The sequence below is a fragment of the Ceratosolen solmsi genome, unplaced genomic scaffold (assembly GCF_000503995.2).
Source record: "Ceratosolen solmsi marchali unplaced genomic scaffold, CerSol_1.0 scaffold90, whole genome shotgun sequence".
Lineage (NCBI taxonomy): Eukaryota > Metazoa > Arthropoda > Insecta > Hymenoptera > Agaonidae > Ceratosolen > Ceratosolen solmsi.
The window spans coordinates 19,242-35,232 of record NW_011948460.1 but is presented as its reverse complement, the minus strand read 5'-3'; the positions used below and the strand labels follow the sequence as shown (position 1 = coordinate 35,232).

The 15,991-nt window shown below is 23.7% G+C and overlaps 1 protein-coding gene across 1 annotated transcript in view; it reads right to left on the bottom strand.

Annotated features, from left to right (window-relative positions):
- Window positions 1-10,104, bottom strand: part of rhea (Talin_middle and talin-RS domain-containing protein rhea) — a 35,607-nt gene extending 25,503 nt beyond the window's left edge. Inside the window, exon 1 of the mRNA XM_011505501.1 lies at window positions 9,752-10,104. The gene's annotated coding sequence lies outside the window, so the exon portion shown is untranslated. The remainder of the gene's footprint in view (window positions 1-9,751) is intronic.
- Window positions 10,105-15,991: the final 5,887 nt, after the last annotated feature.

Sequence of the window (15,991 nt, the reverse complement as noted above, 5' to 3'; positions counted from 1 at the left end):
TTATATGAAAAAATTTCATATGTATTAATTTATAATATTTAGTACATTTTCTATTTTTCAATTAAATTCGTCTAAATTATTATTAGTATCATTGATTGCTAACTAAACTATTTTTAGGATTTATTATGATATATGAATAATTATGTCGTAATCATAATTCATTGAAATAGGATAAATATTTTATGATTATGTAAACTTAACAAATTGATTGAATATTATTTGTCAAATATTTTTTTATATTTCGAAATTACCATTATTAATAGTTTTTCAAACATACATATAATATACAATAAATCTTTAAATTATTTAATTTTAAGTTTCACGACAAAGCATTATATGCATATTCCCATTATTATCATAATTTTGAATTCATAAAATATGTTTAATAAAATAATTTAATATATACATTAAATTATTCCTCATACAAAACACAAAAATTATATTATTTTTTATGGAAGTTATATAATTTTTATAAAATATTACTCGAACCATCATCTTTTATTAATAAAAAGATTTATTAAGCTCATATAAAAAATTTGAAATTTAGTCTGTTTTATTAAATTTATATATACTGATTAAAAACTTTTGGCTATAATTTTTAATCAAATATCTCCTCAACTTCTAATAAATAAATTAGCAAATATTTATTATATTATTAAAATATAATTGTAATATAAATATTAATTACAAAGAATATAAAAATGCAATGTAATAAATGTGCCAGCAATACATATTAAATGTAAAGTAACATCTCAATTACTTCATACAAAGTTTTACGAGGAATGTAGTCAATCGTTTCAATGATTTTGAATGTATCAAAAACTGTATGCCACTATATTATAGTTCTTTTTTATAAAGGGTCAGATTTTACGGATTTTATGGTCGGATTTTATGAAATTTACCAGGAAAATTGCATAAATAGTAATTACTTGATGTAACAAAACAGTTTTATTAATTATGTTATCGAAAAATAAATCTACTTTAATGTAATATAGATGTGTGAACCATAGTATACACACAAAAATATTTAATTTCACTATTTTTAATACAATTGAACTATTTTAAGTTTCAAGAAAATTCTTTGTAGAAATGAATAAAAACTTGAAAAATTTGTATTCAATAAATATTTTTATTATTGTAAGTTATTTTACCATAATATTACAGTTGAGGTATTTTTATATTGTTTTTTACTTACATAAACAACAATATTTAACATTTTTTATGGTATTTTCTTATTTTTTATACGCATTTTTTCGTTTATTTGAATGTTTTTAGAATTTAACTTTATATATTTATTATAAAGTTGTAAATAGTTTCCAATTAACTTAATTTTTAGTACCATATTAGGTAGTTACGATATTTAAAAGATGATTTTCAATCATTCATAAAAATGTTTTAAAAAATTGAAAATTTTATTAAAATCAACTTCGATCAACTAACAATTTCTTTTAGAAAATAGACAATTGCACACATCTATTTGAATAAATATTTTAATTTTAATTTTTTAAAAGAAATAATTTTCTTACTGTTGAACCTTCGGATAATTATTTTAATAGTTTTATATAAAATTAAAATCGAATAATAATGTAATTTTTATTTTAACTTTATTATTTATTATTTATTATTATTTTTATTTTTATTTATACTTTATTATTATTAATTAAAAAATAATAATAAATTTTTAAGTAATCAAAACAAGTTTTTCATCATTATTAAAATGAATTAAAATGAATTTTAAACCAATAAATTTTTAAATTCTTTACTACATGTGCATGTAATTTAGGAAATATATATTTATCATAAATTTTTGTAGGCGATCAAAGTTTCAATGATACTTTTTTCAAACCGACAAAGTAAGAATATCTATAGAAAAATAATTTATTACTATTCAACGTTATAAGTATGCAATATTTTCGAATTTTTCTTTTATATATTCTATTGCACAAATATAGTATACATAAAAATAAATGAGATTTCCGTATAGTGTTGCATATTTCGAATAAATCCCATTTAATATAAGTAAAATTGAAATGTAATTTACCTACGTGTCTAGTAGGCCCAAACGTCTAAATTTCCATTTGATAGGCTTTTTACGCTTTTATTTCTGTATCTATTATGCAATATTTAACATATTTACTATAACAGAAGTTTATTTTTTATATAAGCCGCGAAAATTTAAACTACCAAACATTAAAAACTAATTTTTTAAGCGAAAATGAAAAATAATTATATAATTAGAATGTTTAACCACTACAAATGCTATAGATTCGAACATTGTACATATAATATAGTTTTATTTGAATTTAGAAATTATTTAACAATAAATATATATAATACCATAATAGTTTTGTTGATCAGTAAAGAAAAATATAATTTTAAAGGTTAATGTTGAAATTTACATTATTATTTATTAAACAATTATATTTTAACGAATTCTTTTTAATGTTATGTTATGTACAAAATATTAAAAAAAATATATATTAATATTGATGAAGTATTAATTAATTTTCATTTTATTATATATTCTAATATAATTGTTTCATATTTGAATTAAAATATAATACAAATCTCTATAAATAAAAATATAAATTAGATATAAAGTATATTCTACAAATAAATGTTTATATTAATAGTTTAATAATTTTTTTCATTATTTATTTCGAATAACTATAATTTACATGAATTAATAAATTATTCATTAAAATTCAGAACTTAATAAAATTATGAATGTTACTAATTTCAAATTTTTTGATAAGCCAGGTTGAAATTCAAATATTAAATATATAATAATTTGAGTGAAAATAATATATTTATAGTAATACTTTATAAATTTTATATTGCAAACCATAAATTTAAATGTTAGAAATTATAAAATAGCCTTACATAAATATTCAACTATTAAACAATTTATTGAAGTAGAGTAGTATCCGAGTACAAGGGAAGTAAAAGGGGATGAGGTTGGCGACACGATGACGGGCGCCAAGGGGTGGCGCCACGACACTTTGGCGCCTTTGATACAAAGACGTAATATACGGACTGATTCTAGAAAAAGTGGAAATATCCTTCAAAGCAATGGATTGTTTAAAATTAACATTATGCATTATTAATTATTTATATTTTTAAATAGATATTCTTTATTTTAAAATACAAATTTTTCAAATTTTTGCAGAAGATCTATTTAATTTCTGATTTATTATATTATCTTTATTGATCGATTATTTCATGTAAATAAAATTCAATTTATAAAGTAACGTTATAATTTATTATTCATAATTAATAATTAAGTTTCCGATATAAGTGAACTAATATTATTTTAATACGCAATGAACGAAGACGAATCATGATACAAAATATTATTCAACTATAAATGGAAATATTAATACAATTTTTTTATTCATTTAATTTCAATCAGTTCAAAATGTAAAACTAATCAGCGAGTTTAATATAATATTTAATAAAGACACTAGTTTTTAAATTATATAAATTCATAACTTAGATAATTACATCAACATTTTCATAAAATTTAATTGTAAGAAAATTTTATGGGTAAAATCATTATTCTAAAAAAACTAATGATACTATAAAAAAATAAGTATAAATATTTATTAATTTTAAATAATATACTAATTTAAAATTAACTTAAAATAATAAATTTACACTCATTTTTATACTTACAATGTAAATATATCTATTTATAAATTGGATATTAAATTGGATGTATAAAATTGGAAGCAATACATTAATAATTGAAATATATAAATTATAAAATATGATTTGTAAAATAAACAAAAATATTATTTAAATAATTTTTCATTTTGTACAAATAAAGTTTATACATTTTATAACATTTTATATTTGACATAATATATTTTTAATAAAAATAAGACATAGTATATTCAACCTTTAATTATTATTAATATTTAATTAAAAATTAATATTAACAATCTAATTGTAAATTGTACAAGAATTTAATAATATATTAACATGCATTTCAATCTATACATTACAGATAAACTTTTAATGAAGACTAATACATCTAAAAATAAGCTTTCAATAATATTTTGTGTGATGACTAAAAATCGAAAAATTAAGTGTATTTTTATTCACCTACTTGGTTTCATTCCTCATACCATCTTATTAATGTCAGAGATATTAGTTCATAAATCTATATATGGTGTAATATTTCATACAAATATTAGTACAAGCTCTTATTCAGATATTAATTTTTTTAAATTTTAAGTATGCAATATAGAATTTATTTAAAATTTAATTTATTTAATTTATTTAAAATTTACTATTTTAGTAAGGTTTTAAATATTTGTTTCGTACATAAATGTTAAAACTAATAATTACGCTTGTATATAATTGTACTAGGACAATCTTTTACAACTCACAAACATTTTACAAATAAAATATTATATACAATATTCTTTTTAATAAAAACTGATAAATTTATTAAAATTCGATGGATATTTCCAAATAATAAATTTTAATAAAATTTTGTAATTTCTAATATATATCAAGTGGAAAATGTATTACAAAGATGAAATACGATAATTTAATGATTATACTATCTAAAGTTATATAATTAATTAATTTAGATAATTGATTTGTTTTAAATCTATGTAATGATTTTCTTTCGCAAGCTGTTTTTAAACATACCTATTTCGCTTTTCTTAATTTCCTTTTTTTTTTTAATAAAAAAATCATTTATTTAATTAAAATTCATTTAGTTTATTTATTCGATTTGTATGCAATACTTTTTTTTCTTTTAATAATTTTGAAATATTAATAATTAATTTTATCAAATTATTTATCGTGATGATGTCAATCATCATCTTTGTTGAATTTATATTACTAAACTATTTTATATTTATATTTTTATATTCTTTCTTAAAGTTTATAAACATTTTTTTGAATTTGTATTTATTTTATAAAAATAAAAATAACGAAAAATTATATATCTGTGAATCAATTAAATCAATTATATTTACATAAAGATAAGGTATTTAAAAATATCTATTACTATTGCATATATTAAGTGGAATGCTATATCTTGTCATATTTGTTACTGTATCATTAATAAGAACAAAAATATATGGATAGATTATTTCCTTGTTTAATCTTAAACATCAATTTAGTATTGTTGCATCGAATACAATTTTGCAACATAATTTAAGAATCTCTTTTTTAAAGAAATAAAAAACTGAATTTTTAAATAGATTTTCACAAAAGTACTTAAAATAATTATTCGATTTGTAAATAGATTTTATTTTTCTAACATAAATCTTTTACAAAATTAATTTTAAATATTTTTCACCAGATGAAGTAAATTGCATCTGATAGATGTATGAACTCTAAAGTATAAAAAGAAAATTTATATGAAAAAGTAATTAGAATTAAGAATTTTTACTAAAACCCATCTACTACAATAAAAAAATTATCCAATTTAAAAACCACACTCTCGTACAATAATAAGAAAATATTATAGTAATTTGATATATTCAAATAATATACATGTTACGTTTATTCATTAGTATCAATTATTATAATAGAAGTATATTTTCAGGAACATTTTTGTTGTTTTTAATTTCTTTATAATAATAATAGTTTTCGAAATATAGTTACAAAAATAAACTAAGTATATCATCGAGTAGTGGGAAAATCATACGTTAGGTCCTTTCTATTTCTTTATTATAACTTTTTACAAATATTCTTGAAGCATTTGTTTCAAAATTAATTAAAATTTATAAATATATAAGATGTAGTAGCTAAATCTATGAAGGGATTAAAAAGGATATGGAATAGATGTTTATATATTTAAAATGTTAGGTCTAACAAAATACAGAATATTTATAAGCTACAGTGTCCAACATTTTTAATACTGAAATAAATTCGGAGAGAAATCTTGACTATAATTATAAAAAATAAATATATTATATACTGTTATTTTTAATACAAAAATATTTTTATAGAAAATTTGTTCACTAACATTTACACAAAGCAAATTTATTATGAAGAATAATTATAGTTAGAATAAACAAGTCAATAAATATATAAAAACTGATTAATACCATTAAAAATCATTAAAAAGTTTCGCTTTTAATATAAATTAATATATATTAATTTAAAAAATAATAGTTATAATCTTTTATTAGTTAATACTCTCTTTTTCAAAGTATATGCAATTGACAAATTCAACAATTTAGGCAATTGAATACAAATGAAATGAATATATGAATAAATCAAACAATTTTCTAGAATGTATTAAATGACCATGTTTTTGTACTTATTAAAATATGCCTAACAAATTTTTATATTAAAAGAAATTATGCTAATTTAAGCAAAAGATGAAAATTAATTAAAAAGTTTATTAATGTAAAAATTAAATTAGTTGTACAAAACGGAAATACTCAATGTCAAGTTATAAGATTAAATATCTTCTGATAATATAAGAATATTTGTGCAAGTTAATATTTTCTGTGATCAATTTATTACATTCACAATTTATTAAAATTTTGTGGTATTAGTTATATATTTAAATTAAACAGCGTATTTATTCAGCTTCTAAAAATAAACGATTTATAAAATGTTCAAAAACTACTCAAGAAAGAATTAAAAATTTCTAATTTATATTCTGAATAGGCTATTAAAGATCATACAACAAACGAGAAATGTAGAAATAACTTACGTGTAAAAGCAAACTTTAATATTTTTAGTTTAACATACATAAACTCAAAAATCATATACAAAATTATAACATAGGTATTATTCTTTTTCAAATACGAAAATTAGTAATATTAGAATACAATATTGTAGCGTTTTTCTTATATTAAATATCAGTATTTATCCACTTTATAATAAAGGTAGTGTACATCGAAATTGTAAACGTCTTGGTTATGGAAGCTTTCCTAATAATATTAAAAGTATTTATGACAGGTACAAAAACTTTAAATAAATTATTTTGTTCTGTTATTATACTATATAGAATAAATTTTGATTAAACTATAAAATAGAACTCTGGTTTATAACGAATTTGTACCATAGTATAACTGAAATGTTATATCTCTTCGCTTAAATCTTTTGTATTTACTTTCTATTTTTTGACTATTAGGATTATTATTTTTTAAAAGTTTGCTGATTTGAAAATCTGTTTTTACTATTTTCTCCAATTTATAAAGATAAAGCGTTATCGACAGATTTATGAACAGAATACAATAATAAATTAATTAATTAAACAAAATAAATTAATTGTTCTAATTAGATTAAAATAAAAAAATTATTTATTATAGATTGAAAAAAAATCCTTTATCATTTCATTATTACGATTATATAGTATTAAATATAAAAATAACTTTCGGGAATTGTATACTTTTCTTTTGGGTTAAAATTTTCTAAATTTTGTTAATTTGAAATTTTATTTTAATTTTTTAATTTAATCTTTGAACATTTCAATACAAAGTTTATAATCAATTAATTTGAAGTTTATTATAAACTAATATAAATATTTATAAAGGGTTTGAGGTGTAATTAACAAGTTCAATAATTTAATATTCAACTTAAAATACATTTTAAAAAATATGAATAAAACATTTGATTTTTCAAGGTCTATATTTTGTCCATGTTAATCGTTTAAAGTATATTATATTTCCAAAAGTAAAATAATATATTTTTTTTATACTTGTATAAAAATAAAGAACATCAATAATAATTTTGTATTCTTTTTTACATAATTATAATTATATATTTATAATCACTTCTACATAATTGAGCGTTAAAAACATTAGGAAGACAAATAATTCATTTTCTATGAACTGAATGAGATATCAAAATATTTTGAAGTAATTTTTGTAAAAATTTAATAATTAACTTTAACTATTCAACATTTTGTAATCTTTAATATTTATTATTAAAATTTTCGTTTATACATAAAATTAATTTTCCCCAAATCTCCATAATTGAAGTAAACTTGAAAATTTTTTAAAATAAATTAAAATTAGAACTACTATTTTTATATTCTATATGGCTATAAATCTGTACACAAAACACATACTATTAGGAGTCTTTCAAAGTTCCTTTACAAAATAATTATAGTTATAATTAAAATATGTAATTAAGGTATCATTAAAAAAATCTGATTACATTATTGATAAATCATTCAATCATTTGCTAATATATAAATTTATTAATAGAATATAAGTACAAAGCATGTTTTTAATTTCTACATATCTGTATATTAATCTCTACATAAAAAATGAAATAAGCATTTTAATTTGAAAGTAATAATTTTGTTTATTAATATAATAATGTGCATTTTAATCGCAGTTGATTTCTATAATTTACAATATTTATACACTGATATAAATCAAACAGAACCACTTTCTCAAATTTATTGTTAATTGTTCAAATTATATAAAAACACTTTCAGCAAATTAAGTAGTATGGTTATTTCATAATTAAAAATGTACAAAAAATTGAGTGATATTTTAGAGTTTTAATTTTTTTATGCAAAATTAATGAATTTTTTAAATTCAGTATTGTTTTTTATACAATATACTTTATTTACAATTATATATATATTTTTTCTAGCTTTTTAAAGTAAATTTTTATACAAGATAATATATGAAACTAATATTAGCAATGTTATCATAAGATATTATATCAAATTGTTCTGAAAAAATTACAATATTTTAATAATTTAAAAATTTAAAAAAATATATATTTGTTTAGATTATGTCTCAATTATAGAAAGAGCATTAACAATAACAATATAGATAATAGCAATTAATGACATAAGTTCAAAATAACAAATAAAATGAAAATATACTTTATATATAGGTTCTACTTTATTAAATAAAATATAAAGAATTATTGCAATTCTAACTTTCTGATAATATTATCATAATTTATTATATTTTATATATTAAATAAATAATTTGTTTCTAATTTAAAAATATTATTTATTAATGTAAATATATTTTCGACAGCTTATTACAAAATAAAGTTTACGTTGTAAAGTGATAAAATAGACTATTACCTACTGCTATTTCCTCAATAATTCTCTGTTAATTTAATTAAAAACAATTAAGATACATAATTTTATGTGAACACCAAAATTACAAAAGGTATATAAATTATGTCTAGTAACTTTTTCTATTATACAAGAATAATAAGAATACAAAATATTTTACTTCAATATTAAAAGCACTCTTTTTTAATGAAAATTATGAAACTTTATTTCTATTTTATATCTATTGCACATTAATTTTTAAATATAAAATAAACTATAAAACCAATATGAAATTATTTTAATTGTTTTCTTTCAAATGATTTTTTTGATTACACAAAACAAATACACAATTAATTATAGTGTTTTATCTTTACGTATATTTTATAGTATACTGTTTGTATAACAAACATTGCAATATCTAATAGGCATAAACACACACACGTACCCATGTGTGTAATCTTTTACAATACACATATTTTTATAAGTATGGATCATGTCTATTTTAGTTTTTTAAACATAAAATATTTAATTTTTATAATATAATTTGTGAGGTTAATTTTAGGAACTTGGAAATGGTTAATATTTAAAAATAGTGAAATATAAAAATATTTTTATATGAAAATTATAAAAATATCTATTTTCATAATAATTTAGAAATTGAACATAAGTAAATGCTTTTCTATTATTAGATCTGAACGAAATCAATACTAAACTTAAAAATTTAATCTCATAATTACTTACAAATAAATTAAATGATGCTGGATTAAAATATCAGGTAGTTGTAAAATATAGTACTAATCGAATACAATAAAACCACGTCAAATACTTTTAAGATACTAAAATTAACATTCCGTCGTTCAATGTTCCGAACATTCAGTTCCAGCCCATATTCAATCCAAAAGTAGCTGCGCCATAGGTTACTACTGACACCCTCGCATGCAATACATAGCAAATGTGAACTACATTATTGAATGTACGTACAATTTATAATCAATTTGAAGTCGATATGGCGATAGGTGAAGGAAAAATAGTATATGTATGTACATGCTTATTTAGTCATATTTGCATTTACAGTTTACCTTGATATATTTGCTTATGTTTAAATCAGAAGTATATAATATCTCTTCTCTCTACATTTACTTTTTACATTCCTCTTCTATCATTTTTTTTAATTGGCTATTAATTTAAAAGCTTCTCTGTTTTCTTACATATTGCTATATTGAATATTGATAAAACAATTTACATTTTGTATATAATAATAAAGATGGATTATATGTAATAAATTTGTATAAATACAGAAATAAATGGGATATAAATTATGTTTAAATTTTATATTATTAATAAGTATTACAAAATACTATTTAATAATTTGCTTTTTCAATATTATATTTTTATTTAAAAGGAATATTAATGTTAATCGTAAATAGTTGAGATTGTAAATTGTAAATCCTATTCTAAATAAATCGGTTATTACTATATTTAAGAAAATTTACTTTAAAAACATAAAATATTCCAAATAAATCTTTTTAATTATAATTAATTAAAATATTAATTATAAAATATAGTTATATACTTAAAAAATGTAATTGGGAATTTGAATGCGTTTTGAAAAATATTATTGAAGCACAAATTATTTTCCATATCAGTTTTTTTAAATAAATTATAGTTTAATTATCTATATTATCATATTTAATATAAATAAATATTAAAATTGAAAAAATGCTTTAAAAAATTCAAATTCATATATATGATAGTGTACAAAATGTATTCGCGGTTCCGGCTTGTTTTACCAAGACCAGTTCTGAGGATACAAATTGATGTCGTGGACAACTCAGAAACCACGGATGTTGTATGATAGCGATGAAAGGTCACAAGTGGAAGGGATTTATAATATAAATACAAATATGGCTGGTGTATATGCTGTTTATTCTGTTATTTATCCAATTACAGCGCTTGACTACTATTACTATTATTAATTATTGAAATGACTCTTGTGGTGGAGTGATGCATTTGCGGTGGCAAACGTACACTCATCTAATGCAGCGTGATGGTTTGAATATGAGCGCAAAATGGCGCGAAGTTTGATTCGTCGACACTCGCGCTGTTTGTGTGAACACGTGCGTAGTTGAGGTTATGGTTGTAATGGAGCGCGACGCATGTAATTGTTGTTACTTGAGAATATACTCGTATCGTAGCAAGCGCACCTTGTTCTGATATTGGCGTACTGCAATAGATTCAGATGGAAGTGAGAGTTTGAAGGGCTTTTACCTCGTGAAGGATACTGCTACGTGTTGCGTTTGCTATGAGCGTTGAATGGCACGCTGTAGATTCATAAGCGTCAGACTTTGAACTAAGGTAAGGGCAAGGCCGGCAAGACTCGCATAAGCTGACGCGAGCTTGACGGCGAGGTTGGAATTATTCCGCACTGTCTCTCTGGTGAGAGCCTCTTCTTCTTTGGTTGCTTGTCAATGATCTATTTTCTGAATTGTAAATGTTAATTGATTATGCTAATAGTGATATTACTTAAGAAGACGAATAGTAAATTTCTGTAGGGAGATTGTTCCGTGACCTTCTTGACGAGGATTGCCTCTGGACACTAGTTTTCGGACTCCGATAAGCGGATATGTCTTCTGTTCCTTAGGACTGGAACGACCGTTTTCTTGAACTACGTTAATGGACTTCCACTTCTTATTTTAATAAAGACTTTATTGAGAGTATTTGAATATTGAAAAATGCGCCTCTTAAATATATTAGCTGGTCATGAACTTCACTTGAACCCCTTCCCTTATTTTTCGTCCAATGAGAGACTCCTCCCTTACAGAACGTGGGCAGCGCCTCTTGTGGCTTCATAATTAATTAAGGACGTAGTCGTCTCTTGGTCTTCACGACAAAAAGAGCTCTCGTTGCTCTGACGCATCTGGCGACCGCATGACAACTTGTCGACAGTGGGAGGGGGGGTCGCTAGTACATACTGCTTGAAGTAGTTACTGAGCGGAACGAATCCGTCCAGATGCCTAATGAGTTGGGTTTTCCCGAGTTCATCATCTTGTTTTGCCAGATGTTTTATTGGCAAGGACCATTCGTACAATCTCAAACAGATAGTAATGATATGTATCAAAATATTGTTAATACAAATATCATGTTTATTCTTGATATTTTAATATTACATATAATATAATTATTTGGTTTTTTGATAAAAAATAGTGATTATATGTATTTAAAAATGATATATGCAATAATAATAGAACTTAGATAAATTTGTTTATTTAAATAGATAACAATGTATCTTTGTAATATATAACTGTATAAAACCATATAAATCAACTATGAAACTATACAATTTAATCGTATTAAAAATTATATTAAATTGTAGTAAATTTGTACATATATCCAATTGTACAATAATGTAGAGTCCTTTATGATAATTTAAAAATATTAATAATTTTATGACAAAACCATTACGGCTGTAGAATGTTTATAACAATAAATCTTTTTATTACAAAATAATAACAGTTTAAAAATGTTAGACACGCTGTTATCAAAAGTAATATTATTGATCATTCGAAATTATAAATGGAAATTATATATGATAAATAAAATTATTTTATTTAAAACAAAATAGATTATATAAATTTTTACAATATATAAATATTATAAACAAGATTTAACAATTATTTAGATATATTATATGTTTGGAATTCCAGCCACTCGGTGGTCGAAGGACCAAGATGGTTGGATTAGACCACATCTATCATTTTACTAATGGAACAGTGTGAATAAGTGAGAGGTTAATGCTTCAATTCAATAATTAACACATTTGATTTACGTGCTATTTATTCAGTATTATTTTACAAATACTCAATTATGATTCTACGTTGGTGGTGACAATCGTTGAGATTTTACCGTTTCTTAATGGTTTTTTCACGTGGAGGTAGCATGCACTGCATGTCGGGGTTAGAGGTGGTAAATCTCCGGGTATAGTGCGCTTGGTAGAAATTACTACACTGAGAAGTGAAAGGTCTTAAATCCTTCATTCCTTGTATAGAGCCATATGTGGTGTTTTAAGTGAGAGTCTCCTCTTAATTAATAAATATAAATTATTCAATACCTCGGTGGATCTTGGTAGTGCGCGCTGTGGCACTTATCAAGATTGAGCGAGCATTGTCGCCTTAATCCAGAACACAGTTCCGGAAGCAGTGACGTCTTGGTACCGATGTAGCACAGAATATAGTGACGTCTTAATACAGAAGATGCGGCGCCATAATTCAAAATGCAGTTCTGGATGCAGTAATAAATGTAATGGCGTCTTGCAGAACAGCGTGTCTCCTCTTAGATGACTGAAGCAAGTGCATGTGCTTTGACGCGTGTTTGCTTTAAATATTCGAACGAGTTTGGTTATCTGGCAACATTGGGCAGCTGTTGCTATGCGGAGAATTGTACAGGCTTCGAGACTAAACCTTTAGAATTTTGGAGATTTCTAGAAAAGTAAACTTTAAACAGTTGGAGGATTCTAACCGTCGTTCCTACGCGGGGACTTGATAAACATTACAGGACATCCGCAAGTAAAGGCTTTAAAATGATCGAGAAATTTCGAAATCAATGTTTACGATTTTGTGCTAGAACGATTATAAATTTCGGAGAATTAATTTTCTTGGAAAGTGCTCCAATCCTGAACATTCTATAAATATCAATATTGTGCACTCATCCCATCTATATATTCATAGTAAATTTTGTAGTAAGATGTCAATGTGAGAACAAATAATGAATAATCACTGTCCACTACTGTAAAATCACTTATTACGGAAAAAGGAAAAATAAAATTATATTAGTTATTCAGATTATGTTTTAGCGGTAGCGATCTGGTATCTGTTGCTATGCCAAATATTATTTTATGCTTTATATATTTGTAAATGATAATATTTTAATAAAAAAATTGAATTTGTCACGTACAGTTAAAAAATGTTATTAATATAATTATTTAAAATTATAAGTAATATTATATCCTCTACTTTAATAATGTTCTTAAAAATGTGTTAAAAATTTCTAGTTTTATAAACTCTAGAATTGTCTAATGTTATATCAATCATTTCCTATGTCATATAAAGTCAACAGCTTAATAATTTAATACGATACATTTCTGTTAACTCTTTCATGAGTACTCCAGATTGTATATTACCAGTGACAAAGAATAAATAATAAAAGTGGTAGTTTTTGCTATCATATATATTAAAATAAAAACTAAACCAATATTGAAATTAATTTTTATTATATCATAAATTATTCATGAAATAAAAGAAAGGATTGGAATATTTTAATTAATATTTATTTTATTTTTTACTTTTCATTATAGTATTTATTTTTAGTGATTCCATTATGTTAAACGACCTTGGTTGAAATTTTATTATAAATTATTGTTCGACCTTGCGAGAACCTTTCGCGAGTGTCAGATATCTGGAAAGACTCAAGTCGTTAAACATGTGCGAAAAACCGTTGTAGTTAAACATTTCCGATCTAACGGTACACAACGCATCCACTGTTATCAAGCCTAACTTTGCTGCCGTTTGGAAAAGTCAAGCGAAGACGCTTCAGTTAAGTGCTCCGGTTGGCGGGAAAGCCACGAGAAAACTTCTCTCTCTCTGATTGGAGAAACCTAAGACAAAGGCGTTTCCTAAGTGGAGACGTTTTGGTCAGAGGCCTTATAAGTGGGGATGACATAGATACAAGCGTTCTGTAAGTGGAGAAGCAAAGGATGAAGGAGGAAGGCCCCTACTCTTGATACTATAATGATCAAACTGTAAGTATGGCTTCGATGGAAGGAAGACACGTCAATTCTGCAGAATGATTGGCACTATCTCCTTTACATCAAGAAGATGCCAGACTATATAAGACACATTCCCTAGTAAGCAGTGTGCTTAAACATTACTGATCCATGAAAAATCAGCAAGAATAAATCATCGTCATCAACAAGGAGCATTCCGGATGGTGAACTACTCATCTCAGGATCAAATAAAGGCTATTGCATCACTGTGAGTAAATAAAGTCTCTGCAAAGTAAGTTGCTAATCTTTACAAAATTAGCAAGCTATTAATTATTTCCAGTCCTTCAAGACTAGAATGACACTATTATAAATATAGCAAATCCATACTATTATGAGTATACTCAATTATTGCCAGTCCTTACAAGATTACCAGGACGCTAGTTGTTCGGAAAATAATTCCACAATCTGACTCGTCAGCCAAACGTGCAAAAATCAACTTAGAACAAAAAACCCACTAGATGTTGTGTGGGGTTGCCGGGCAAGTAAAGGGTTAATGCATCGATTCAATAATTAACACATATCTTTATTATTGCTGTTTGATTCATTTATTTTACTTTATTTCCAATGGGAATTATTAACCTTGGTTAACTTACAAATGATCTTTATATTTCTTAATAATCTTGTGGTGTTGATATATCTATTCATTGGATAATTAGAGGATAATAAATTTCTTATTCTCTGCATGTCACTGGTGAGATTATGATTTACTGTAACAAGAAGTAGGTTATAATCTATTGAATATTATCACTAAGAGGTTATGGTGATTGTAGTGCTCTGATTGAACACTGCGATGCTATTGTGTTTATCTTAACACGTGTGTAGTTGCCTCTAAATATCGGTCGTAAGAGAGCCTAAATGGAGATTATGCGAAGCTGTGTGCCATCTGTGGCGGGAACAACTTGTAGTTGGAGAGATTGAGAAGCCAATGTGGCTTTTGTAGCTGGTCTTGTTCTAGAGTATGTCCGGGAAGTTTCCGTAGTTGGACTTTAATCCGTCCGTCTTCTACATAAGCCGAGAAATCAAGAATGAGTACTAGCTGTAAGGACTTACTTGCAGTGTATCGTGATTTTCCAGTCTCTCTTCGGTGGCTTGTTATGACGTTCCCTTGCAATGTTGCTACTCTTTAGTTCTTCCTTATCTCCAAGTGAGATTACAAGTGGTCA